The sequence below is a fragment of the Gigantopelta aegis genome, chromosome 10, assembly GCF_016097555.1.
Source record: "Gigantopelta aegis isolate Gae_Host chromosome 10, Gae_host_genome, whole genome shotgun sequence".
NCBI lineage: Eukaryota > Metazoa > Mollusca > Gastropoda > Neomphalida > Peltospiridae > Gigantopelta > Gigantopelta aegis.
Genome location: NC_054708.1, coordinates 74,678,382 through 74,705,482, shown reverse-complemented (window position 1 = coordinate 74,705,482; position 27,101 = coordinate 74,678,382). Strand labels below are relative to the sequence as shown.

Sequence of the window (27,101 nt, the reverse complement as noted above, 5' to 3'; positions counted from 1 at the left end):
CCTTTCCTGCTAATGAAAAATTGTAGCAGAAGACTACATGTTAAAAGGAATAACATATGTGGCAGCAGTAGGCTTCCTTTCTTAGTGTTGGCCGGGTGTGAAAATAACCATATGTTAAACACAAAATAGCCCTACTTTAACGTGATGAGTTGGCATTAAACTCATTTATTTGACATTTTGTTACAATAAACATGCGTGCCATCTCCAGCACCTCTTCACCACCCCTCATTCCATCTCTCCATCTCTCTAGTTTCTCATACTAGCTTCTATCTCTCCATCCCTCTTTTTCCCCATCCTTCGCTCTCTCCATCCCCTACCTCCCCACCCCTCTCTCTCCCCATCCCTCTACCTTCCCATGCCTCTATCTCTCCCTCTACCTCCCCATCCCTCTACCACACAATTACATCCCTCTACCTCACAATCCCATCCCTCTACCTCACAATCCCATCCCTCTATCTCCCCATCCCTCTACCTCACAATTACATCACTCTACCTCCCCATCCCTCCACCTCACAATTACATCACTCTTCCTCCCCATTCCATCATTCTACCTCCCATTCCATCCACCTCACAATTACATCCCTTTACCTCCCCATCCCATCCCTCTACCTCCCCATCCCTCTACCTCACAATTACATCCCTCTACCTCCCCATCCCTCTACCTCCCCATCCCATCCCTCTACCTCACAATTACACCCCTCTACCTCACAATTACACCCCTCTACCTCCCAATTCCATCCCTCTACCTCCCAATCCCTCTACCTCCCCATCCCTCTACCTCCCCATCCCACCCCTCTACCTCCCAATCCCATCCCTCTACCTCCCCATCCCTCTACCTCCCCATCCTCTACCTCACAATTACATCCCTCTACCTCCCCATCCCATCCCTCTACCTCACAATTACACCCCTCTACCTCCCCATCCCATCCCTCTACCTCACAATTACATTCCTCTACCTCCCCATCCCACCCCTCTACCTCCCCATCCCACCCCTCTACCCTCCCCATCCCACCCCTCTACCTCACAATTACACCCCTCTACCTCCCCATCCCATCCCTCTACCTCACAATTACACCCCTCTACCTCCCCATCCCATCCCTCTACCTCACAATTACATTCCTCTACCTCCCCATCCCTCTACCTCCCCATCCCACCCCTCTACCTCCCCATCCCACCCCTCTACCTCCCCATCCCACCCCTCTACCTCACAATTACATCCCTCTACCTCCCCATCCCATCCCTCTACCTCACAATTACACCCCTCTACCTCCCCATCCCATCCCTCTACCTCACAATTACATTCCTCTACCTCCCCATCCCTCTACCTCCCCATCCCACCCCTCTACCTCCCCATCCCACCCCTCTACCTCACAATTACATCCCTCTACCTCCCCATCCCATCCCTCTACCTCACAATTACATCCCACTACCTCCCCACCCCTCTACCTCCCCATCCCATCTCTCTACCTCACAATTACATCCCACTACCTCCCCATCCCACCCCTCTACCTCCCAATCCCATCCCTCTACCCTCCCCATCCCTCTACCTCCCCATCCCACCCCTCTACCTCTCAATCCCATCCCTCTACCTCCCCATCCCTCTACCTCACAATTACATCCCTCTACCTCCCCATCCCATCCCTCTACTTCACAATTACATCCCTCTACCTCCCCATCCCTCTACCTCCCCATCCCATCCCTCTATCTCCCCATCCCACCCCTCTACCTCACAATCTCTCTACCTCCCTATCCCACTCCTCTACCTCCCAATCCCATCCCTCTACCTCCCACCCCTCTACCTCCCCATCCCACTCCTCTACCTCCCCAACACTCTGCTTTGCCATCCTTTTTCTTTTCTTCTTCATGAAATAAAAAGATTGCATTGAATGTGTTGTGGAGTGTACGTTGTGCACATCATGTGTACATGTATGTCAATGGTTTAGGTGAATACAGCAGAACACACCTATCATTACTTTATTATGTTTCTTCTTCATGTGGAATATTAATAAGAGGAATCGGAGCAAGAAGTACATGTAGCTAAACAGGATGATATAGTTCAGCAGTTAGATCATTCATCTAAGGGGCAGAATTAACATAGCTCAGTGGAAGAGTTCAGCAGTTAGAGCATTTGTCTAAGGGGCAGAATTAACATAGCTCTGTGGTGGAGTTCAGTAGTTAGATTATTCGTCTAAGGGCCAAATCTAACAAAGCTCAGTGATGGAGTTCAGTAGTTAGAGCATTCGTCTGGTAGATTTCATGTTAAAAGGAATCTAACAAAGCTCAGTGATATAGTTCTGTAGTTAGAGCATTCGTCTGGTAGACTACATGTTAAAAGGAATAACATATGTGCCAGCAGTAGGCTTCCTTTCTTAGTTCAGCAGTTAGAAAATGTGTCTAAGGGGAAGAATTAACATAGCTCTGTGGTGGAATTCAGCAATTAGAGCATTTGTTTCAGGGGCAAAATTTACATAGCTCAGTGATATAGTTCTGTAGTTAGAGCATTAGATGGGTTTCTGATGATCATTCTAACCATTATACTTATAAGTGGTATATCAGAGGCTCTGGTATGTGCTGCCCTATGTGGTACTGTGGATAAGTGCATATAAAAAGATCTCTTTCTGCTAAATATGGTGACACTGAGTATCTTCACTCACTTTCCAGAACAAGTGTGACAAGAACCATATAACACTAAATAAGCCATGGAGTAATGTGTTGAGGTACCGCATGTCACTATTACTGTTGAAGGGGCAGGACTTAGCTCTGTTGATTGAATGCTCGCTTGAGGTGCTTGTATTGCAGGATCAAATCACCTCGGTGGATCCATTCAGCTGATTGGGTTTTTTCTCGTTCCAACCAGTGCACCACAACTGGACAAAGGCCATGGTATGTGCTTTCCTGTCTGTGGGAAAGTACATATTAAAGATACCTTGCTGCATTAGAAAAAATGTACCGGGTTTCCTCTGATGATTACAAATCAGAATTACCAAATGTTTGTCATCCAATAGCTGATGATTAATTAATCAAAGTGCTTCAGTGGTGCATGTTGTTAAATAAAACAAATTGTTTTAACTATTACAGTTTATATGTTCAACACATAATAGCCTCTGATTAAAAATGTGCTGGTGTGTTATTAAACAAACATTCTTTTATCTCTTCACCCTCTAGACAAGTGTTACAATTACTATATGTTAGACTCCTAATAGTTGTACCGGCCTCGGTGGCATCGTAGTTAGGCCATCGGTCTACAGGCTGGTAGGTACTGGGTTTGGATCCCAGTCGAGGCATGGGATTTTTAATCCAGATACTGACTTCAAAACCTGAGTGAGTGCTCCACAAGGTTCAATGGGTAGGTGTAAACCACTTGCACCGACCAGTGATCCATAACTGGTTCAACAAAGGCCATGGTTTGTGCTATCCTGCCTGTGGGAAGCGCAAATAAAAGATCCCTTGCTGCTAATCGGAAAGAGTAGCCCATGTAGTGGTGACAGTGGGTTTCCTCTCAAACTGTATGTGGTCCTTAACCATATGTGTTGAGTGCGTCGTTAAAAAAAAAAAAAACATTCTTTCTTTTCTAATAGTTGTTGATTCAACGATATCCTGGTGTGTCATTAGGCAAGCAGGCGGAATTTAGCTGTCGGTTGAGTGCTTGCTTGAGGTACTTGCATAGCAGGATCAAACCACCTCGATGGATCCATTCAACTGATTGGGTTTTTCTCTTTCCAACCAGTGCACCACAACTGGTCAGTGGTCATGTGCTCTAGTGGTGTCATTAAACACAACACACTTTTAAGCAAACGTTCCTTTCCTTTCTTCTTTCACACTCAATCAAGTTTTCTGAATGCTAATTAAATGGACATTCATTTCTATTCTCAGTTTATGTTGTAACAATGTAAGTATCATTATAGTAATTTGAATTTATTGATGACTGACATTAAATCTTACTCTATATATAAACCTATCGATTTGATATACCTACAAATACATGACTAATTTCACTTCAACAATGACCACTGAATACGTATTGGCAGCTGTTGTACTTAATTTGCGCTTCAAAAACTCAAAGGTATTCCATCTCTGACTTCTTTGGACTCTCATTGTACAGAGATACAGTTTTGTAATTCAAATGCAGTACATATCTTCTTCTTTTTTGTGATCACCCACTGATGATTTGACTGGTTTTCACCCCTAGCTACATGTATCAAAATCGTTTAACTTCAAATACCAAAACCGGTCTAATTCTAAGACACGTTTTATTTCTGTAGTTTAGTGGTCATATCAGTTGAACGAGGGTAGCTAACAGTTATTTATTAATTAAGTCAAGACACTTTTCTTAATTTTGTGATTTGGAAATGGAGTGGTATGGTAGTGATTCTGAAATGGCGTGACTATGAAGTATGAGTATTCTGTTTGTGAATGAGTAAGACATGAATAACAGGTTGCCACACCCATCTTTATCCAGCTTCGCCCAGAATTGAAAATTAATATGACTTGCCTGTATCACTCATAGTGTTCAAGTGCATCAATTGTGGGCACCAATATATATACATGTTTTCATTTTCAGTAAAGGCTACTTAAGTTTTATGACAATTATTGAAAAACTTGCTTTAAAATAGCTTTTTGGCTAAAAGGAAGTGTGACCAAGAGTTAACTCTCTTGAATATAGTGACATACAGGTAGTTCCTGTGATTTTATCTTGAATAGTGACATAGTTCTTCTGATTTTCTATTGAATAGTGACATAGTTCCTGTGATTTTCTCTTGAATAGTGACATAGTTCCTGTGATTTTCTCTTGAATAGTGTCATAGTTCCTCTGATTTTCTCTTGAATAGTGTCATAGTTCCTCTGATTTTCTCTTGAATAGTGACATAGTTCCTGTGATATTCTCTTGAATAGTGATGTTATTTTATAATTTTCCCAAACTGCTCTATAGTGTGTGTATCCCGGTACTCAGTAAAATTTGGAACATTTAATGTAGGTATTTTGTAAGACACTTTGTAGCGCTTCCGTGAAAGCAAAAGTAGATTTTAACATTATTATTTTTTTGTGTTAGTTAATGATATTGTAATGGGTTCTCATCCAATGTTTAACGACACCCCAGCACACCAAAAAAAAAGAGATTGGCTATTGGGTTTCAAACAAGGTAAGTACATGTACATCAATATGATTATTCCATTTAAATTAAAATTGTATAATTATGTAAACCACAGTGTAAAGAACTGTGGGAAATGTACAATAGAATACAATACAAATATCAAGATAAGTATATTTTTAAAATGTGTACAATACATGCAAAACTCAAGGTAAGTATATTTTAAATCAAAAGTAGGAATAACACCTTTTAGTTGTTATTGGGAATACGAAGTATACAGTAAAATAGAGTTAAACCATACCGCTCATAGCTCATTATTTTATTTTAGAGTTAACCTTTAAACATACTAATAATAATATAGTTTAAAAATTGTTGGTTTGGTTTGTTTGGGGGTTTTTGTAGTTTTTTTGTCTTCTTATAGAATAACGTTCGATAAGACAAAGTACTAATATAAAGTGACATCTTCAGATATGATGTTCCCTAATGTTATTTTTATGTTCATCGAGCAATGAACAACATCACATTGTTATGGCTGGACCAATGTGATGCCTTTAAATTGTAATAATTAGATTTCTGTTACGTTCATTACAATATACAGTGAACTCTGTCTAAACCGGACCCCCTTCGTACCGTCGAAATAGTCCGGTTTACATAGAGGACCGGTTTAGACAGAGTTCATCCAGAGTTATGGTTCTTGAATGATCGACCACTTGCGATCAACAATGACATTTGAACCCATGGATGGTTGGGAAACACAGTCATACAAGCCAGACTTGCAATCAATTATTTCACCGACATAACAAATATACCTAAAGGGACATTCCTGAGTTTGCTGCAATTATTAAGATGTTATCCACTAACAGAGACTTTTTAACGATTGTAATTACATATCAAATATATTTGTACTAGGTTAAATATCATTTTATTTCCTAAAAAATTTATTTATTTGTACATACAAACTTATTTGAATAGAAAATCCAGATCTAACGGCCTACCGCAATAAGAGTAAACTTCACACGAGTGTGATTACATTTTGTATTTGATCTTGTGACGGCATCCTAATTACTCGGCAAGTGACAATCATTGTTCAACTAATTAAGCAGCCCGTCGTTCAGTCAAATCCCAATCCGGTGTAGACAGAGTACGGATTAGGCAGAGATTTATACCTAAGAGATAAATGGTAGCTGGACGGGGCTGTAGAAATGGACCGGTTTACGCAGAGATCCGGATTACACAGAATCCGGTTTAGACAGAGTCCACTGTAATGTCATCCCACTGGTCGACACGTAGCAACAGGAGTTTGTTCATTACTCAGTAAACGTAAAAACGACATCGTCAGGAAACGTCATATCTGATGACGTCATTTCATATGGACAAGTTAACTTATTGAGCGTTATTGTTTATGGACCAAAAATAATTCAAAATAACGTATGAAGTTTTAGTGTTATTATTAGCAAGTATGATTCAAATTTAATTATACATATTGTCTGTTATTTCTTTTACGTTCATCTGGCTATGAAAAAAAAAAATCATCAGCAATCTTATGTGAGAACAGCTTCGCCAATTCACAGAGTTTGCTATATAGTCGTGTTGCATTCTAAATTAATCCATCCATCAGTTCAGTCCTTGTCTTACTGTATTGTAATTATTCTTTGTCAGAGAAAGGGGAGGTGGCAATGGCATTTCCCCAGCTGTATTGCACTTCAACTTCTTTTTTTGTTATTTGATTTGTGAGTTATTAATATTGTCATGATTTTTACACCCCAAGAAAACATGTCAGCTATAATCGTGTTGCATAACTATAATCATACTTCTAAACTCATCCATCAATGCTTTTTTGTATTGTAATTATTCTTTGTCAAAGTCAGCGTGACACAGTTATAGGCCTTTGGTTCATGGAAGACTGGATATATAGCTCAATCCGTACAGTGCTCGGTAAAGGTGCATGGCTTGTAGAATCGAACACCCTCAATGGACCCATTTTCTGGTTGGCTTTTTCACCCATCCCAACAAGTGCCCTACAATTGGTATAACAAAGGCTGTGGTATGTTTTGTCCTGTCTTGGAAATTGCATATAAAAGATCCCTTGCTGATGGAAAAATATGGTGGGTCTCTCTCTGAAGACCACATTACCAAATATTTGACATCCAATAGTCGATAATGGTCAGTTAATAGGGCAGGACGTAGCTCGGTTGATGTGCAGTTGGTCTAGGATCAATCCCCGTCAGTGGGCCTACTGGGCTATTTCTCATTCCAGCCAGTGCACCACGACTGGTATATCAAAGTCTGTGGTATGTGCTGTCCTGTCTGTGGGATGGTATATATAAAAGATTCCTTGCTACTAATGGAAAAATGTAGCAAGTTTCTTTTCTAAGACTATATGTCAAAATTACCAAATGTTTGACATTCAGTAGCTGAAGATTAATAAATCAATGTGCTCTAGTGGTGTCATTAAACATAACAAACTTTACTCTGTATAGCTCAGTGGTAGAAACTCTCCTGAGGTGCAGTGGGTCGCCGGATCAATTGCCTTCGTGGGACCTGGATTCAGGTTTCATCTTTCTCAACAAGTGTTGAAATAATCGTCTTAGAAATTGACTTGGACAGCTTCAGGGGTTAGGGAATTGATCCAAATTAGACACAGACTGGTTTTGACAGTTTGTTGCAATTAAATTAAAGAGATGCAGAATTGGACAGTTTTAGAGACTTAAAGAATTGATTCAGGTTATACTGACTTGGATTGTGTCAGGAATTATGGAATTGATTCATATTTTAAATGAGACAGAAACTAACTTGGACAGTTCCACGGACTATGACATTGAACTGAATTAATAAACAGAGGCTGGCATGGACACTTTCAGGTACTTTGGAATTGAATCAAATTAGACAGGTTAACTTGGACACTTTCAAGGACTATGGAATTGAATAAAATTAGACGGGCTAACTTGAATACTTTCAAGGACTGTGGAATTGAATAAAATTAGATGGGCTAACTTGGACACTTCCAAGGACTAAAATTGAACAAAATTAGACGGGCTAACTTGGACATTATCAAGGACTATGAAATTGAATTAAATTAAACAGATGTTGACTTGGGCACTTTCAGGTACTATGGAATTCAAATTGCTTCAAATTTGACAGAGGCTGATTTGGACAGTGTTTAAATTGTCTTGAAAAATTATCCCCAGTATGATAAAAACTGACTCATGCAAAGTAGGTAATTTTATACATATAATACATGTTAGTAGTAGAGCTGGGTGGTATACTGTATAAACCATTCAGTATCGGTATCATGTGCATACTGATTTACTATACCGAGCAAAATTCTAAATACCAAAATTTCGGTATTGAAAACTTTTATCCGTCATTTAGTAAAGCACTAACAATATATTTTATAACAAAATAGCTGAAGAGAAGAGAAAGATGACGACCTTGTGTATGGAATTTAATTTTGTTTAGATGAAATTAGTGGGTGAGACTTAACTCGGGCATGTATTTGAAGCAAAGTATACTGAAAATACTGCTCGATATCGGTATTGTTATCAGTATTGTATTAATACTGAATACTGTACCGGTACCGAGGTAAATCACCCCAAAAATACTGATACTGATAGTTAGTAGTTTGCACTTTAACATATTGGACATAGCAGCTGTATCAGTTTATTCTGATGGTATAGCCATTTTAAATACTAATTTATAACTTCACAAGAATGGATTGCACACCTGCTGTGCAGATGATATTAAGCAGTTGTTAAAAGGTTTCTAGTTCACTGACATGTTTGTAAGTGTATCTGCTGATCGTGTCACCATTGATTTGTTGCAGCCATCTGATTCTCGTGTGCTGATCACGATGACTTGACTTGTAAATATTAGTCTGAATGAATAACTTTTCACTGAACTGACTCATACCTACTTGCACAGGTGTTAAGCGCATCATTGTGTAATTTGGTTTATGTTGGCTGTAAACACTTCCATCTGCAGTAGGAAACATTACCTGCAAGTGTACGGAATTTCTGTCGGCATGTTTTTTGATGTTTGAAGAATAAAATTTAGAAAAACAAACTGTGAGTATAATTTCTGTTTTGGCTTTTGGTTTAGGGCAGTTGTTTTGAGCCAAGGTTTATGAACGCTGAAGGGTACATATAGGTGAAGTATCAATAAAGAGTACATGAGATAGGTTATCAGGACCTACAGGTCTGTCTGTCTGTCTGTCTGTCTACAGGTCGGTCTATCTGTCTACAGGTAAGTCTGTCTACAGGTCTGTCTGTCTGTCTGTCTGTCTGTCTACAGGTATGTCTGTCTGTCCATCTGTCTTACATTTAGTTTTCCAAACTTTTTTTCAAAATGCCTCAAGATACTGAGCTAACATTTTTGTGTGTATAGCCTTATCATGTACAATTACAGACTTTTATGGCAATTTACCCTTTTTTGACAAAGTTAAGACCCTTTATACATAGGAGGTATGATAATTTGTTGTGCTCAGTAGGGGACATGTATTGCATTAACAGTACTCTGAAATTCTTTGTTTTGAAGAGTGTGTAATTAATGGTTGGTGCATGCAGTGAACAACAGCAAGCTACTTGGAAGTAGTACAATCATTCTGTCAGATTTGTTATTGACTGGAAATACATTTTAAGACATTTTAAATCAGCACTTTGGTTCTTTTTTTATTTATTTGTTTTTAATGATTTTATTTTTAACAAGTTTATTACCCCAGATATGATAGTGTAACAGTCATGTTACAGGGTTCCACCTAGCATCTGGAAAATGGGAGTCGTCATGACTCACAGGGTTTTATTTTGGGAGTCATGTATTCACAAATGGGAATAATCTATGATATATATTTCTTAAATCACACAATTAACTGAATAACTGTCTTGTGTATATTACATGCATATATTATATCCACTATTCTATCTGTATAATACATATACATGCATATCCATTGTTTTTCTTCTTGTAAATAATTTAATGCTTTTTTCTGTCTTTTTATGTAGTCCGAAGGGATGTAGAAAGTGTGGTTCTTTCTATGTCCGAATATTGTTACATATCCTCTATATAGCTGGTATTAAAAACTTGTGGCACCCTGTTTCAACCATTTCTCAATCGAAATAGTGTAACAAATGGACATACAAACCAAAAATGTATAACCTACTGTACTCACTAAATCCCGACTGAAGTACTTGTGTCATTATTAACAAAATAAATCTTCCAACGACAACATAAAACATTTGCCCGCCATTTTAAATTTGCTAAATAGAGGGAAGCAACTCACCCTGCACATTAAGTAAAGTATTAAAGGTCCACAATCATGGCACATTATTAATACACAGTATATAAAACAAATATATAAACATTACAGTATTAAAAATAAAAAACAAAAATACCATCCCAGTTATTAATAAAGTGACTTTTTGTAAAACACTTGGGGGAAAAAACCCACTGCTCAGTCGATTTGACCCGCATCAGACCTGTGACGTAGCATCAGGCGTTCAGTTAGTAGGTCAACATGCCGACAGCAGAGAATGATTGTTCGAAAAACAGCTGATTCTTAACAGATGCTAGTTTGGACATTTTGGTCTTAAGACATTTGTACATCTACTCTAATGGTACCTCGATTGGTGAGGAAGTGGTATATAAGCATGTTAACCTAGTTACTTACATGCACCTACCTGTGAAAAGCAGGACACAAGTTCAGTCCCGTCTTTTGAAAGTGGGATATTAACATTTGACTGTAATAAAAATATGTGTTCAGATCAGAACGTATTTAAAACAACAAGCAGAATAAATAACATTATTTTATTGATTAATATAACATAAAAAAGGGATCTGAATTTATTGTCTTAGACAGATCGGTATGGTGCAATGCAGGTATGAACACATACAAATAAAAATATGATTTATCTTGCTACCTACACCCTTTTGCCCTAAAACCATTTCGAACTCTGCGTTGTTCCACCCTTAGTCCTATTCACCCAGGGTTGGTTCGCCCTAAATCTCATTCGTACCGAGTCGTTTCACCCCAAAAAATAAATATATTTATTACAGTTTTGAAGTATTTTTTTTTCTTCTGTTTATTCAATATTCATTACCAAATATTTGGTAATTTTCTGTCTTTTGGATATTAATGCTTTATCAGCTGTTTACTTTCTGTCAGCTGAAGCTAGGCGAAATCAGCATACCATACTCGGCATTTTAAGACCCTGCTATATGACTCATATGAGTCACTCAGATTGCAACACCAACAAGAATAGTCCGGAGTCACTCATACGAGTCGAAGTTTAGAACCTCAGCTGGGTATGTAGTATATTTAATAAGAAACCACAGCAGATCAGTAGTATGCAGTGTGACTGTTCATAAGTTAATTATTAATGTGAATACATTGTCTGTATATTATCGAAGGCCTATACGTATTTCATGTATATGGCTTGAGTAAATGATATTGGAAATAAACAAAATTATAATATTATTTTTATCTGTAGATATAAACACGCAATGTGTGGCATCTAAAAATCAATGGATATTGGACAAATCAATGAATAAATGTACTTTATTAACAAAATAAAAATTAGGGCGAATCGAAACATGGGGCGTTTCGACTCAGTTAGAGGTACGAATCGACCCTGTTCAAAATGTCAAAATGACTCGGGTAAACTAGTAATAAGGGCAAAATGACCTGTTACCGTCCTAATTACTGGGGACCTGCCATCATTGTTAAAAGGTGACCATTGGCAGACAGTAGCTATGATTGCATGCCGGTGTAGACAGTATAGGGGCAAGATCGCGCACCGGTGTAGATAGAGCTAATTACTACATGAAAGGTTCTTTTGTTCTTGAATTTGCATCCGAAGTCCGGAATAGGAGGCATCCAGTGTCGACAGATTTTTTGCTTCCTAATAAATTAACGGTAGCTGAATAGGACTTTAAAACTGTGCCGGTTTACACATAATGCTGTTTAGATAGATGCCAGTTTGGACAGAGTCCACCATGTATGTGTGTGTGTGTATTGTGTATTGTGTTTGTGCATGTGTGTGTGTGTATATATATGAACTTTGTGTGTGTGTGTGTGTGTGTGTGTGTGTGTGTGTATATTATATACACACACGCGCACAAAATGTTTGTATTTAATTATGAAATACAAACCCCATACATTTTTATCGTTCTAGGCTTGGTACCCTCCACTGGCATAGGCAGGATTTTATATTGGGATGGGGGGGGGGGGGGGGAGGAACCCACACTATGCATATACATGTGTATATATGATTTTATAAAATTTAATAGTTTACAACAACAAAATTTGATGGGGGTGGGGGGGTGTTCCCGTAGGCCCCCTCCCTATGCCACTGCAGGGACGGCGCATGACCTAACACTTTTCAAAGAGGCACTTTTGTGGGTTGTATTTGTTATATCTGTGAAAATGTCCTCAACTGAATTTGAAAGAAGAGTCGTACCACTATATTTTACACTTCCGCCCCTGCTCTGGTACTCTCCCCGTCTCCTCCCCCCTCACCCTTTTGAGCTCTAGTTTAGCTCGTGCTCGTCGTGGTTTCTTGTTTGTTGTATCATGCGCAATCGTAGAACATGTGCCAGTGGGCATACAGGCTTGGAACAGATATGTTAAATTTTTTTAATAATAAACAAATAAATAGGTGTCATATTTATCGACCACCTTAAATAATTGTCGTAATCCCCAGAGATGAAGTGATCACTGCAGATCCTATCCCATCGTGATGATCCTTTCCATTACGCACGGGTTTTGTTTAAGAACCACTTCCATGCAAACCCTGTGATTATCGATTTGTTTAAAGTTTGGAAAAACTGCTGCTTTGATACATCCATACACTAAACAATGGTTCACCATATTTTACTTTTGAAAACTATCTCCAAAAGAATATTCCATCCATACAATTCAATTCAATATAATAAAATTTCCGCGTTTTAAAAATACACATGTTCCACCTTCCCAATAAAATGTTTGAAAGGCTGCAAATCATGTTTTTTCATGTTATGCTGGTTAGCGCGTCACAGGGTCACGTGACTTGGCTCTTCTAGTCGACAGGCATTTTGGCAAGTGAATATATTGCGAATATATTAAAAATGGGTAAATTTTTAAATTTTATTTTGTTGATACTTCATATATATTGTAAAAGGTATACGTAGATACCAAACAATAGTGAATTACGTTTTTGATAAATGTTGACCTTTAACTTACTGTGCACTATCTTTTTATGCACCCTTTGGCTTTTAGTCACCCATTGCTGCATGCTAACCTGCTTTGTAACATAGCTGCATCTGCGCAATAATTATGATTAACTCCATTTATGAGATTTGTTCAACCATCTACATGTATTAAAAACAATAAAGAAAAATAATAAAAACAAAACAAAAAAACTAGATAGATAGACCGAACTAAAAACTTGCGGCTGGTTAACTATTATCTGATGTCCGTAAACAGACCATGCATTCGATATTGTCACGATGATCTAAATTTAGACAGGAACTGGTACACTACATCAGCCACACTGTTTTTAACACTTATGTTACGTAACTTATTGATATGGTTGGAAACCAGTTAAACCGCTAGGCTATATTTGTTCTGAAACTTTGTTTTTAGGTGTTTAATTTTTTTTTTTTAATGTTAAAGCGATTGACAGCGGGAAAAAAACACACAAAAATCTCGCGGCTGATATTTGTATAAAGACCACGTATTTGACATTGTCGCGATGATCTAAATTTAGACAACGGGACTGGCATACTACATGAGCCACACTAGTTTTAACAATTAAGTTACCGGTACATTAAATGTATTGATATGGTTTGGAACCAGTTAAACCGCTCGGCTATTTTCGTATTGAACTTTGTTGATGTTGTATGCTTTTCTTTTTTTCTATCTGTTTGCTGACACCAGTTTGTTTGGTATTGTGCAATAAATTGAATTGAAATTTAATTGAATTAGTCGTTAGGATTTTATGTATTTAAAAAAAATGAATGTAAAATCGATTAACATCGGAAATATTTTGCATCAACCATGACACACACAGATTTTATTTTGGAGTATTTTAGGTAAATGTTGTGTCAAATATGCAGGATTCCTGCGTCATGTGAAACCCTGATGTTATGACAAATGATTTTATAAAATATGATTAATATAGATATATATGATAATTATAGTATATTGCAACAATACATGGATATATGAATGCATACAAATTCTATGATAAATGGGGTTAACAATGAAAAGTTGAAATAAAAGAGAGTTAAAGAATGGAAGAAAGAAAAAAAGAGAAAAAGGAAGGACAAAAGAGAATAACGTTAGAGATAGAAGTCAGTACATTTTGTGTTGTCAGAATTCATCTACAACAATATACTGACATGCCTTGTTTCTAGGAACTTGGACCAAGGTGCCCAATAGTCTTCATATTCTTTGATTTAACAGTTTTTATATATAGTATATATTTTTTAATTTGTATTTTATCATTAAAAATTTCAAAAGAGCATGTACAATAGGTTCCTGTTTTTGCATTTTACTTCTATATATATAATATTTTACATTAATAATGAGCCAATTAGCAAATTAGTTATTTTGATAATAGCATGTGCTACAAGTGGTGACTTGATGAGGGTATATGCTGTAATGCATGTTTTCTTATCAACCATTTTCATACAAGACTGTTTGGTCAATTTAGAGATGTCACTCTATGGTGATGATCAATATATCAAAGCTAAATTGCCAACTGGAAATTAACACTACCAATGTCGATGGCTACCTTATGATGTACTCGTTACTTGACTGTCCAAGCTCAAGCATCATAAATAATTTGGATAAGATCGACATTTAAATTCCTTTCAAACTGGTTTTGAGGACATGTAACCGATACTATGCCCATGTTCATTAGATATTTATCACTGGTCTCGGTGGCGCAGTGGTTAAGCCATCGGACTACAGGCTGGTAGGTAGAGGGTTCGCAGCTCAGTACTAGCTCCAACCCAGAGCAAGTTCTTAAGGGCTCAGTGGGTAGGTGTAAGGCCACTACACCCCTTTCTCTCCAACTAATCACTAACCAACTAACAACTAACCCACTGTCCTGGACAGACAGCCCAGATAGCTGAGGTATGTGCCCAGGACAGCGTGCTTGAACCTTAATTGGATATAAGTACGAAAATAAGTTGAAATGAAAAGATATTTATCTTATAACTCATTTAAAAACATATCCACTGCATTTCAACTTATCTAATGGGTAGTCATGTAGTAGTCTGTTAGTTAATCTTATTTCACTATATTGGGGGCGGATTTACCTGTCAGTTGAGTGCTCACTTGAGGTGCTTGTGTTGCAGGATTGAAACACTGCGGTGGATCCATTCAACTGATTGGGAATTTTCTTGTTCCAACCAGTGCACCATGATTGGTCAAAGGCTGTGCTTTCCTGTCTGTGGGAAAGTGCATATAACTGATCCCTTGGTGAATTAGTAAACATTTAGCGGGTTTCCTGTGACGTCTTATGTGTCAGAATGACCAAATGTTTGACATCCAATAGCTGATGATTAGTTAATCAGTTTGCTCTAGTTGTGTCGTTAAACAAAACAAACTTTAACTTTCACACTATATGTATTATTGTATCACTGTTATGGAGGATTATTTCAAATAATAATTTTATTTTATTTAATAACACCACTAGAGCAGATTGATTTATTAATCATCAGCTATTTGATGTCAAATATTTGGTAATTTTGACCTATAGTCTTAGAGAGGAAATCCAGTACATTTTTCAATTAGTAGCAAGGGATCTTTTGTATGCACCATCCCACAGACAGGATAGCATATACTGTAATTTTAAAAAGTACCTAACTGGTATTTTGTCTAACTAAATAACATGATATATTAAAAATAGGCCGATCCTTTTTCACTGAATCCACCCATAGCTTTTTAACTTTTATAAAAGTGCTCTGTGTCTTAGCAGGAAAAAACCACATATTATTATAATTTAATATTAGTACAGCCCTTCACATTAGAGCTGGGTGGTATACCGTATATATCGTTCGGTATCGGTATAATGTCAATACCGATTTATCATAATAAGCAAATTTTAAAATACCAAAATTTCGGTATTGGAAAACATTTCCCGGAAAGCACTAATAATATATCTGACGAACGCAAAATGGGTTGGTATAAATCAGACGAGAGCCTTGTGTATGGAATTTAATTGTATTTAGATGAAATTAGTTGGTGAGCCATAACACAGGCATGCATTTAAAACCGAGTATACTGAAAATAGCGCTTGATATCGGTATCGTGTCAATACCAAATACCGTATCGATACTGAGGTAAATCACCCCAAAAATACTGATATCAATACCGAACCTCAAATTTCAATACCGCCCAGCTCTACTTCACATAGAGTAAAGTACTTTTAGAACAAACACGTTTACAACAAACTGCTCGTTAGAATGAAAGCAAAAGAAAGGAATATTTGTTTAGTAATACTTCAGCACATTTCAAATTTTCAAACTGTGGCTAAATTGGGTGTCTAGCATAAGGTTACTTCAATATTTGGTCGATAAAACGGAAATCTGTGTCTTGATTGATTGAATTTTATGGCTTTTTAAAGAACAAATGGATAGGCACAAGTTACCCAACTTACTAGGCCTTTTCCATAATACACACATATTATGACAGTAATATATTTTTGCAATTTAAATATGAACAGAAATAAATATTATTGAAAAAGAGAAAGAATAAAGGAAACAGAAAAAAAACGCAATAAAGTTTTCTATGTGTTCGATAATTAGACAGCAGTTTCTTCCAGACCGCCTCTCATTAAGGCTGATCAATTCCACTCTGCCTCTGAGCTACATCTTGCCTCCAGTTTCTTCCAGTCACAGACCGCCTCTCATTAAGGCTGATCAATTCCACTCTGCCACTGAGCTACATCTTGCCTCCAGTTTCTTCCAGTCACAGACCGCCTCTCATTAAGGCTGATCAATTCCACTCTGCCTCTGAGCTACATCTTGCCTCCAGTTTCTTCCAGTCACAGACCGCCTCTCATTAAGGCTGATCAATTCCACTCTGCCACTGAGCTACATCTTGCCTCCAGTTTCTTCCAGTCACAGACCGCCTCTCATTAAGGCTGATCAATTCCACTCTGCCTCTGAGCTACATCTTGCCTCCAGTTTCTTCCAGTCACAGACCGCCTCTCATTAAGGCTGATCAGTTCCACTCTGCCACTGAGCTACATCTTGCCTCCAGTTTCTTCCAGTCACAGACCGCCTCTCATTAAGGCTGATCAGTTCCACTCTGCCTCTGAGCTACATCTTGCCTCCAGTTTCTTCCAGTCACAGACCGCCTCTCATTAAGGCTGATCAATTCCACTCTGCCACTGAGCTACATCTTGCCTCCAGTTTCTTCCAGTCACAGACCGCCTCTCATTAAGGCTGATCAATTCCACTCTGCCACTGAGCTACATCTTGCCTCCAGTTTCTTCCAGTCACAGACCGCCTCTCATTAAGGCTGATCAATTCCACTCTGCCTCTGAGCTACATCTTGCCTCCAGTTTCTTCCAGTCACAGACCGCCTCTCATTAAGGCTGATCAATTCCACTCTGCCACTGAGCTACATCTTGCCTCCAGTTTCTTCCAGTCACAGGCCGCCTCTCATTAAGGCTGATCAATTCCACTCTGCCACTGAGCTACATCTTGCCTCCAGTTTCTTCCAGTCACAGACCGCCTCTCATTAAGGCTGATCAATTCCACTCTGCCTCTGAGCTACATCTTGCCTCCAGTTTCTTCCAGTCACAGACCGCCTCTCATTAAGGCTGATCAGTTCCACTCTGCCACTGAGCTACATCTTGCCTCCAGTTTCTTCCAGTCACAGACCGCCTCTCATTAAGGCTGATCAGTTCCACTCTGCCTCTGAGCTACATCTTGCCTCCAGTTTCTTCCAGTCACAGACCGCCTCTCATTAAGGCTGATCAATTCCACTCTGCCACTGAGCTACATCTTGCCTCCAGTTTCTTCCAGTCACAGACCGCCTCTCATTAAGGCTGATCAATTCCACTCTGCCTCTGAGCTACATCTTGCCTTCAGTTTCTTCCAGTCACAGACCGCCTCTCATTAAGGCTGATCAATTCCACTCTGCCACTGAGCTACATCTTGCCTCCAGTTTCTTCCAGTCACAGGCCGCCTCTCATTAAGGCTGATCAATTCCACTCTGCCACTGAGCTACATCTTGCCTCCAGTTTCTTCCAGTCACAGACCGCCTCTCATTAAGGCTGATCAATTCCACTCTGCCTCTGAGCTACATCTTGCCTCCAGTTTCTTCCAGTCACAGACCGCCTCTCATTAAGGCTGATCAATTCCACTCTGCCTCTGAGCTACATCTTGCCTCCAGTTTCTTCCAGTCACAGACCGCCTCTCATAAATGGTTAAGTCATTAGACTTGTAGCTAAAAGATACTAGGTTTGCATCCCATTTTCATTTCAACTTATTTTCGTGCTTATATCCAATTAAGGTTCAAGCATGCTGTCCTGGGCACACACCTCAGCTATCTGGGCTGTCTGTCCAGGACAGTGGGTTAGTTGTTAGTTGGTTAGTGAGAGAGAAAACGGTGTAATGGCCTTACCCTTTGAGCCCTTAAGAATTCACTCTGGGTTGGAGCCGGTACTGGGCCGCGAACCCTGTACCTACCAGCCTGTAGTCTGATGGCTTAACCACCGAGGCCAGTTTGCATCCCAGTACCAGCTCTCACTTTTATAACAGCCTAATGTGTAGATGCATGGCCACTAACAGTTAACCCACTATCCTAAATTGACAGCCCAGACAATAAAGGTGTGTGTCCAGTACAGAAAGCTTGAACCTTAATTGGATATGATTTAAGCAAGAACATAAATTAAAATTGAAATTAATTTTTTAAAATGCAATCAAGAATATCATATGATGGAAACCGGTCAAACTGTCCATGAGCCCTTGACAAGAAGATCCTTTGCTATTAATGGAAAAAATGTGGCGGGTTTCCTCTCTAAGACTATATATCGAAATTTACCATATGTTTGACATCTAATAGCCGATGGCTAATAAATCAATGTGCTCTAGTGGTGTCATTAAACAAAACAAACGTCCTGAGCATGGTCTTGCATGGTTTGCATGTCGTGTTTTGTTCAGCCATCAATATCTGTGTCTGATTCCAACAGTTAACTATTGATGAGGTTGATCAACGAGAGGTGGTTGGCCTCACATCCCTCTTTTCATATTCTTAGCAACAAACTACAAACAAAGCGAGTGAGGACAAACAGGTTTTTCGATTGACATGTACATTTCTGCATCATTAGGTATACCGGTTTGATAAGAAAACATATATTGCAATCAACAAGGCATTTTGCCATCACTCATTATTTATTTACTTCCATGATATAGTCAGTTCACTAGTGGTTTACATGTAAACGTGTTAAATGATTATCATAATTAAATTAGACAGAAGCTTTCACACTTCATTGCTGTAAATAAAAAGAACATATTCTATTCTTTCATTGGATTTAATTTTGTCTTTCTCTTTTAACCAGGGAATGGGCATAGCCCAGTGGTACAGTGCTCACTTGGTTTGGGATTGATCCCTGTCAGTGGGCCCATTGAGCTGTTTCCTCTTCCAGCCAGTGCACCATGACTGGTATATCAAAGGCTGTGGTATGTGCTATCCTGTCTGTGGGATGGTGCATATAAAAGATCCTTTGCTACTAATGGAATAATGTACAGTGTTTCCTCTCTTAGACAATATGATCCAATATATCCAATAGCTGATTATTAATAAATCAATGTGCTCTAGTGGTGTTGTTAAAAAACAAACAAACAAACATCTCTTTTAATCTGTCAGGTTTTTTTCTTTCTATTTGCACAGTTCTTTACACTATTTTAATTTAACTTGAATTTTGAACTTTAAATGTTGATCATCAATTCATTCATATACAGTGAAACCCCTCTAAACCGGACACCCTTGGGACCAAGTAAAATGTCTGGTATTAAGAGGTATCCGGTTTAGTGAGGTTAAGTTCTTTACTGATTTAAAAAAATGGACCTTGAAAAATGTCCGGTTTTGAGGGAATTCCGGTTTACAGAGCGTCCGGTTTTGAGGAATTCCGGTTTATAGAGGGTCCGGTTTTGAGAGGTTTCACTGTATTTACGTATATATATTTATATTTACCTTTGTTTGACACCCAATAGTTGATGTTTTTATCATGCTAGGGTGTCATTGAACAAAGCAAAAGAAAGATATTTTAATTTAACTATACACTCGACACTTTGTAACTTTTATAGCTATATGGTATCGTTCATAAGGTTAAACTGGCCTCGGTGATGTCATGGTTAGGCCATCGGTCTACAGGTTGGTAGGTACTGGGTTCGGATCCCAGTCGAGGCATGGGATTTTTAATCCAGATACTGACTCCAAACCGTGAGTGAGTGTTCCACAAGGCTCAATGGGTAGGTGTAAACCACTTGCACTGACCAGTGATCCATAACTGGTTCAACAAAGGGCATGGTTTGTGCTATCCTGCCTGTGGGAAGCGCAAATAAAAGATCCCTTGCTGCCTGTTGTAAAAGAGTAGCCTATGTGGTGACAGCGGGTTTCCTCTAAAACACAGTGTCAGAATGACCATATGTTTGACGTCCAATAGCCGATGATAAGATAAAAAATCAGTGTGCTCTAGTGGCTTCGTTAAATAAAACAAACTTTACTCATAAGGTTAAGGACCATAGAGACGGGGCTTCTAGATTATGGTAGCCCCACTCCCATGGCTAGTGATATTCTATGTTGGGCTAGTAAATAACTAATATTGCCATGCCTGACAATTAGTAAATATTTTTGTTGTCAAATTTTGTAGTTAAGGTCTATTTTGTAAATCTTAATATCCTGCCCCCACCCCAACCCCCCAATGTTTTTTAATTAGTGTTTTTAAGCTCCATCTCCATCTTTAGGTGACATATATCCAATTGCATTGTATTACTATTATTTAATAAAATGGTATTAACTTAAAGTAATATAGGGCAGGTGAATTTTTAATTGTGGCTAGTAAATTTTTTAAATCACCAATCCCATGGCTAGTAGATTTTATAGAAATTCTAGAAGCCCTGATAGAGATAAATAGAGAAAAAAAACACTGCCGCCACTCTATTCAATTAATTAGCAGCAAGGGATCTTTTATATAATTTATCCCACAGACAGGATAGTACGTACCATATGCTTTGCTACACTAGTTGTGGAGCACTGGCTGGGAAGAGAAATAGTCCAATGGGCCTACCGACTGGAATCAATCCCGTCAATAAACATTCAATTCATTCACTCACCGATAAATCAATGTGCTCTAGTGGTGTTGCTAAACAAAACAAACAAACAGATCATTCATTGTTGAGAGCGGGGAGGGATGTAATCCAGTAGTAAAAGCGCTTACTTGATGCGCAGTCGGTCTAGGATCGATCCCCATTGGTGGGCCCATTGGGCTATTTCATGTTCCAGTCACTGCACCACGACTGATATATAAAAGGCTGTGGTATGTGATCCTGTCTGAGATGGTGTATATAAAAGATCCCTTGCTATTAATGGTAAATTGTAGCTGGTTTTACCAAATGTTTGACATCCAATAGCCGATGATTAATAAATCAGTGTGGTCTAGTGGTGTTGTTAATCAAAACACACTTTCTTCTTTCTTTCGTCATGAAGTGGCCTGTAGTCCAGTGATAGAGTGCTCACCTGGATTGCAATCTTTCACAGCTTCTTAGGCAGGATCTAGCTCAGTTGGTAGAAAGAAAGAAAGAAATGTTTTATTTAACAACGCACTCAACACATTTTATTTATGGTTATATGGCGTCAAACATATGGTTAAGGACCACACAGATATTGAGAGAGGAAACCCACTGTCACCACTTCATGAGCTACTCTTTTCGATTAGCAGCAAGGGATCTTTTATATGCACCATGGCCTTTGATGTACCATTTGTGGTGCACTGGCTAGAACGAGAAATAGCCCAATGGGCCCACCAACGGGTATCGATCCCAGACCGACCGCACTTCGAGCGAGCGCTGTATCACTGGGCTACGTCCCGCCCTCAGTTGGTAGAGTGCTTGCATGAGATGTCCCCATTACTGGTATATTAAAGGTGGTTTTCTGTTCTGTCCTGTCTGTGGAAAGGTGGATGTAAAAGATCCCTTGCTGCTAATGGACAAAATTTTTAATTTTTGCTTAATTAAACAAAATATTTTAATTAATGTGTAAACTAGTTAACAGTAAAAAAAAAAAAAAAAGGAAAAAAAAAAAAAAAAAGGTGATAATAGCAGAAAATATTTGATACTGCCAATGGTTTCAATGTACTAGCTGGTATGTCGTCTATAGTGACTGGAGAGTAAAAAACTAGTTTGACACCTGGGGATGGTAATCTTGTTATTGTACACCCAATGACATTGTAACATCAAAAGTTTGACAATCACTGTATCTTTTCACCGGCATGGATTTGTTCTCACAATTCTCTGTACACGATGTTGCAGTGAATACGTGACTGCCATATTCTAAGGTTAATTCAGTTTTAGCTTCATCATGTTTCGTGGTCAAAATGATCTTACTTGGTGATAAAGCAAGTTGCACATAAAGCCTATATTATCCACTGGGTCATGCTTTCATCTATTTTTAAATTCTCATTTATGGCTGAATGGTGTTTCTAGATGATAATTACATAGTTGTGCATGTCAGGACTAAAGGGGCATGATAAAACTCAACTTGTTTTCATCATTTGTGTACTGCAGACTTGTTATATCTACTGAAAGAACTAATATTCGTGTTTACAAAAATTGTGGCAGGTGTATTTAAGGATGGTTTATTGTAATATCTTTAATAGGATCATGAACAGAAAAATAAGCATGCACAAATTCTGTCTATCAAAGATGTGTGTTTGTGCATAAAAGTTTGTGCATAGGTTTTTTTTTCTTTCACTGTGTTCATTATAAAGCCTTAAACGTAATGTGTTCGAAACCCTAGTGGTATATGGACACGTTAAACAAGTTACTAAGCTAAGCTAAGTTAAATGTAAACAGAATCTAACATATCTTTAATTCACTCAAGGCCAACAACAACTAACAAGCAATCCTTTTCAGGAGGTAACTGCCTCCTGCCCCCTTTTGCTTCTTAATACATACATTCCTGCACTCATATTAACTATCAGCCGAGAGAGAGAGAGAGAGAGAGAGAGAGAGAGAGAGAGAGAGAGAGAGAGAGAGAGAGAGAGAGAGAGAGAGGCAGAGGCAGAGGCAGAGTGTGAGAGATAGGCAGAGTGTGAGAGAGAGGCAGAGTGTGTGAGAGAGAGAGGCAGTGTGTGAGAGAGGCAGAGTGTGAGAGAGAGAGGGGCAGAGTGAGAGAGAGAGAGAGAGGCAGAGTGTGAGAGAATGAGAGACAGAGGTAAGGGGAGAGACAGAGAGAGGGACAGAGACAGAGACGGAGAGAGTGAGGGGGAAGACCCACTGTTACCATATGAGTTACTCCTATACAGCAGCAAGAGATCTCTGGTATGGACTTTTTCCCCATAGCCAGGACGGTACATACAATGGCCTTTGATGTACCAGTCTTTCGGGACACCCACTGGAAATGGGCGGGGGGACCTGAGTCTTCCAGTCCTGTAACTACTCTAACATATTACGACATGTATCCCACTCCACCAGACAGACAACAGTTTGAGATAGATAACTCAGTCCACTGACGGCAGTCACTGCTGTAGCCCATCACACATCAAACAGATATTATATAATTATTTCATTAATAAACACTGTAGCAATTTGTAGTGTTAAATATTTCAACACATCACACTTGCTTAATATGACAGTGTAATTAATTTGTTATAAAAAAGCCCAATAAATAAATAAATAACCTTTTCATCCATTTTTGTCTGTTTGTGTACCACATTATTAGTTTATTATGTATTATGTAATTAGTGCAAAGTTGTCCATCAAATGCTGTCATGTGAGATATAGAAAATGTACTGTCGGTGGTTTAAATTTTCACACGGGACTCTAGTAATTCCCGAAAGTTGCACCACCCCGGATGTACTTTTTAATCCCACATGACTGCATATGATTGATTTTTATAATCCTACTGAAGTGCATTTTAATTTTACAAATATGTTGTGAATTATGTCTATAGTGATATAGAAAAAAAGTTTAATCTTGATGTCCAGTAGGCCTACCAATGGCAGAACTTGACATTAACAAGAGGAAGGAAGAAAACAAGGAATGTGTTATTTAACGACACACTCAGCAAATTTTAATTAAGGTTATATGGTGTCGGACATATAGTTAAGGACCACACTGATAATGAGAGTAAACCTGCTGTTAGTGCTCCCCTCTCTCCCTCTCTCCCTCTCTCCCTCACACTCTCTCTCTCTCTCTCTCTCTCTCTCTCTCTCTCTCTCTCTCTCTCTCTCTCTCTCTCTCTCTCTCTCTCTCTCTCCCTCCCCCCTCAATGCCCCCCACCCTCCATCTCCGTCTCTGTCTCCCTTCACACTCTTTCACTTTCTTTGACTGTCATTAAGTGCCTCTCTCTGTATCTCTCTCTCTTTCTCTCTCTCTCTCTCTCTCTCTCTCTCTCTCTCTCTCTCTCTCTCTCTCTCTCTCTCTCTCTCTCTATAAGCATGAAAATAAGTTGAAATGAAAATGTCATTAAGTTGAAATGAAAATGTCATTAAGTGACTTACACATGCTAAATGTGTATTATAAGTTTTCCAATTTATAATCAACAATCTTCTAGTATCAAGTTTATAAGGCTTAAATTACATCTTCTTTCAGTGATGCAGATTGTGTCCTCGTGGGCTAAAACAAGTTTACAATTTTTCAAGTTCAGCCATATGTTGGTTCAAATCCCTGACTCAAAGTTCAAACTGCATTGTTTATGGCTGTGGATTCTTGACAAAAAATCTACAGTTACTGAGTTAGGACAATAAAGTGACACCACAGGGATGGATTAACATCAAAACTCGTGACAAAACCTAAATACTGAACACAGTCCACTGATTCACAGACTGACAGAGTTCAACACGATCTTCATGGGTACTGTCTCCAGTGATCAGAAAAATATTTCTAATTATGTTAAGTCAGCATATCATATGACAACCTACTATCATGTTTTGTGATGTCATATAATTTGTTGACTCTGGGCACATTATTTCGAAATCTTAGGTAACTGGAAACTGGTTCACCTGAATTTTGTCTTGCCTTTACAAAAAAAAAGAGCCAAGATGTAGGTGTTATGTTTCCGATGCTGGCGTGGGCGGTGATGACGTCAAAATCAGTTTCTCACAGGGGCAGGACTAACTCTGTGGTAAAGCAGCTGTTAATAACAATGTGATTACTGCATGTTAAAACAAATGGCTGTGCGCGGAACAAACAAGGGGGCGGGACCTAGCCTAGTGATAAAGTGCTCACCTGACGCCCAATCAGTCTACGATTGATTCCCATTGGGCTATTTCTTGATACAGCCAGTGTATCAGGACTTATATATTACAGGCCATGGTATGTACTATCCTGTCTGTGGGATAGTACATATAAAAGATCCCTTGCTACTAATGGACAAATGTAGCAGGTTTTCACTGTAAGACTGTCCAAATTACCTAATATTTAACATCCAATAGCCGATGATTAATAAATCAATGTGCTGTAGTGGTGTTGTTAACCTAAAACAAACTTCAACTGTAGAACAAACAAAAAACCTGTTGTAGCAAAATCAGTGAGATCTAAAGCCCTGCTTTACCTATTACAAATTACCTTTGTGCTAAACGGACAATCTTTGCAGGTACATGTGTATGATCTGTCAGGCACTGGAATTTGCTGCTGGAATACATAGGTTTGCGAGAGATATTAGTGCAAGGGTTGTCTGGTTCGCGTACGTGTGTGTGACATACTAAAGACTCTCTCTCCCCAGGCTAGTGCCAATGTGTCAGGGATTGATAAGTAATTCACCTGGTATTGGTCCCACTTTACCTGTGTGTCGTTTACCTGCACACTGTTACTGGATCTAGGACACTTCGGCTTGTTTACCACAGGTAGGCTTTTTTACAGCATTTTCTTTAAAACGATATTCTCATCTTGGTATATAGCTACTGGTATTTTAATGTCTTTGACTAATAAAGTCAATATTCTTACATTTGTAACTATTTTCATGTATTTTACTAATATAGCCATTATAGATGTACCGTACTTTCCTGACTTAATTTGTAGCTATTTTAATATGTATTTTACTAACACACCGGTAGCCAATATTTCTGACTTTGCAGATATTTGTTATTTTTTACTATACCGGTGATATTTTTTACTTTGTCTATAATTTTAACATGTTTGGTTATAATACAATCTTTTTTAATGATTAAGATTACATACTGATTATATGTTCTGTCTTAGAATATCAATGTTGCTGGTCATAAATTATGTCTATATATATATAATAACTCAATGTGGGGGTTTTAGTGTTTTTCCACAAACATGCATCTTACAAAATTACACCTTGATCATGTGGATATTTTATATTTACAATTAAATAGATTGATTTTAATATCCTGTTTTCATAACTCTGATGTCTTCAAATGTATTTCAACAAATTTATACCTTTAAAAGCTGCTTTTCCAATATGTAGATATATCATATAATATTATAATTAAATTAGTTGACTTAAAAATTATATAAAAATTTCTGATTTGAATAAAATTAATTACTTTGGTTTTGATTTAAGCCAGCCAGTGTACTTTAGTTTTGTGCCGAGTCAGGTTTATTTTCTTGCGGGGTTGGAATGTAGTACAGTGATAGAGCGCATGCTAGAGGTATAATGAATTGTAGGATTGATAACCCTTGGTATGGGGTTTTCTATGACAACCAGTGCCCAAGAAATGGCATAACAAAGGCTATGGCATGTGTCGTCTTGTCCATTGCAAAAGTTCATATCTCCTCCTTATCTGTTTTATGTTTCTCTTTGTCTGTCTTTTATCTCTCTCTCTCTCTCTCT

The 27,101-nt window shown here is 38.4% G+C and overlaps 1 protein-coding gene across 7 annotated transcripts in view; it reads left to right on the top strand.

Moving 5' to 3' along the window:
- Window positions 1–27,101, top strand: part of LOC121384163 — a 183,981-nt gene that overhangs the window by 33,906 nt on the left and 122,974 nt on the right. The window contains exon 1 of one of the 7 annotated variants that reach the window (XM_041514421.1): window positions 9,006–9,153. The exons of 4 other annotated variants lie outside the window; for them this stretch is intronic. The gene's annotated coding sequence lies outside the window, so the exon portion shown is untranslated. Of the gene's footprint in view, window positions 1–9,005; window positions 9,154–11,366; window positions 11,387–25,443; window positions 26,149–27,101 lie in introns of those variants that run through there. 2 more of the 7 variants (XM_041514423.1, XM_041514420.1) reach the window with 2 other exon arrangements.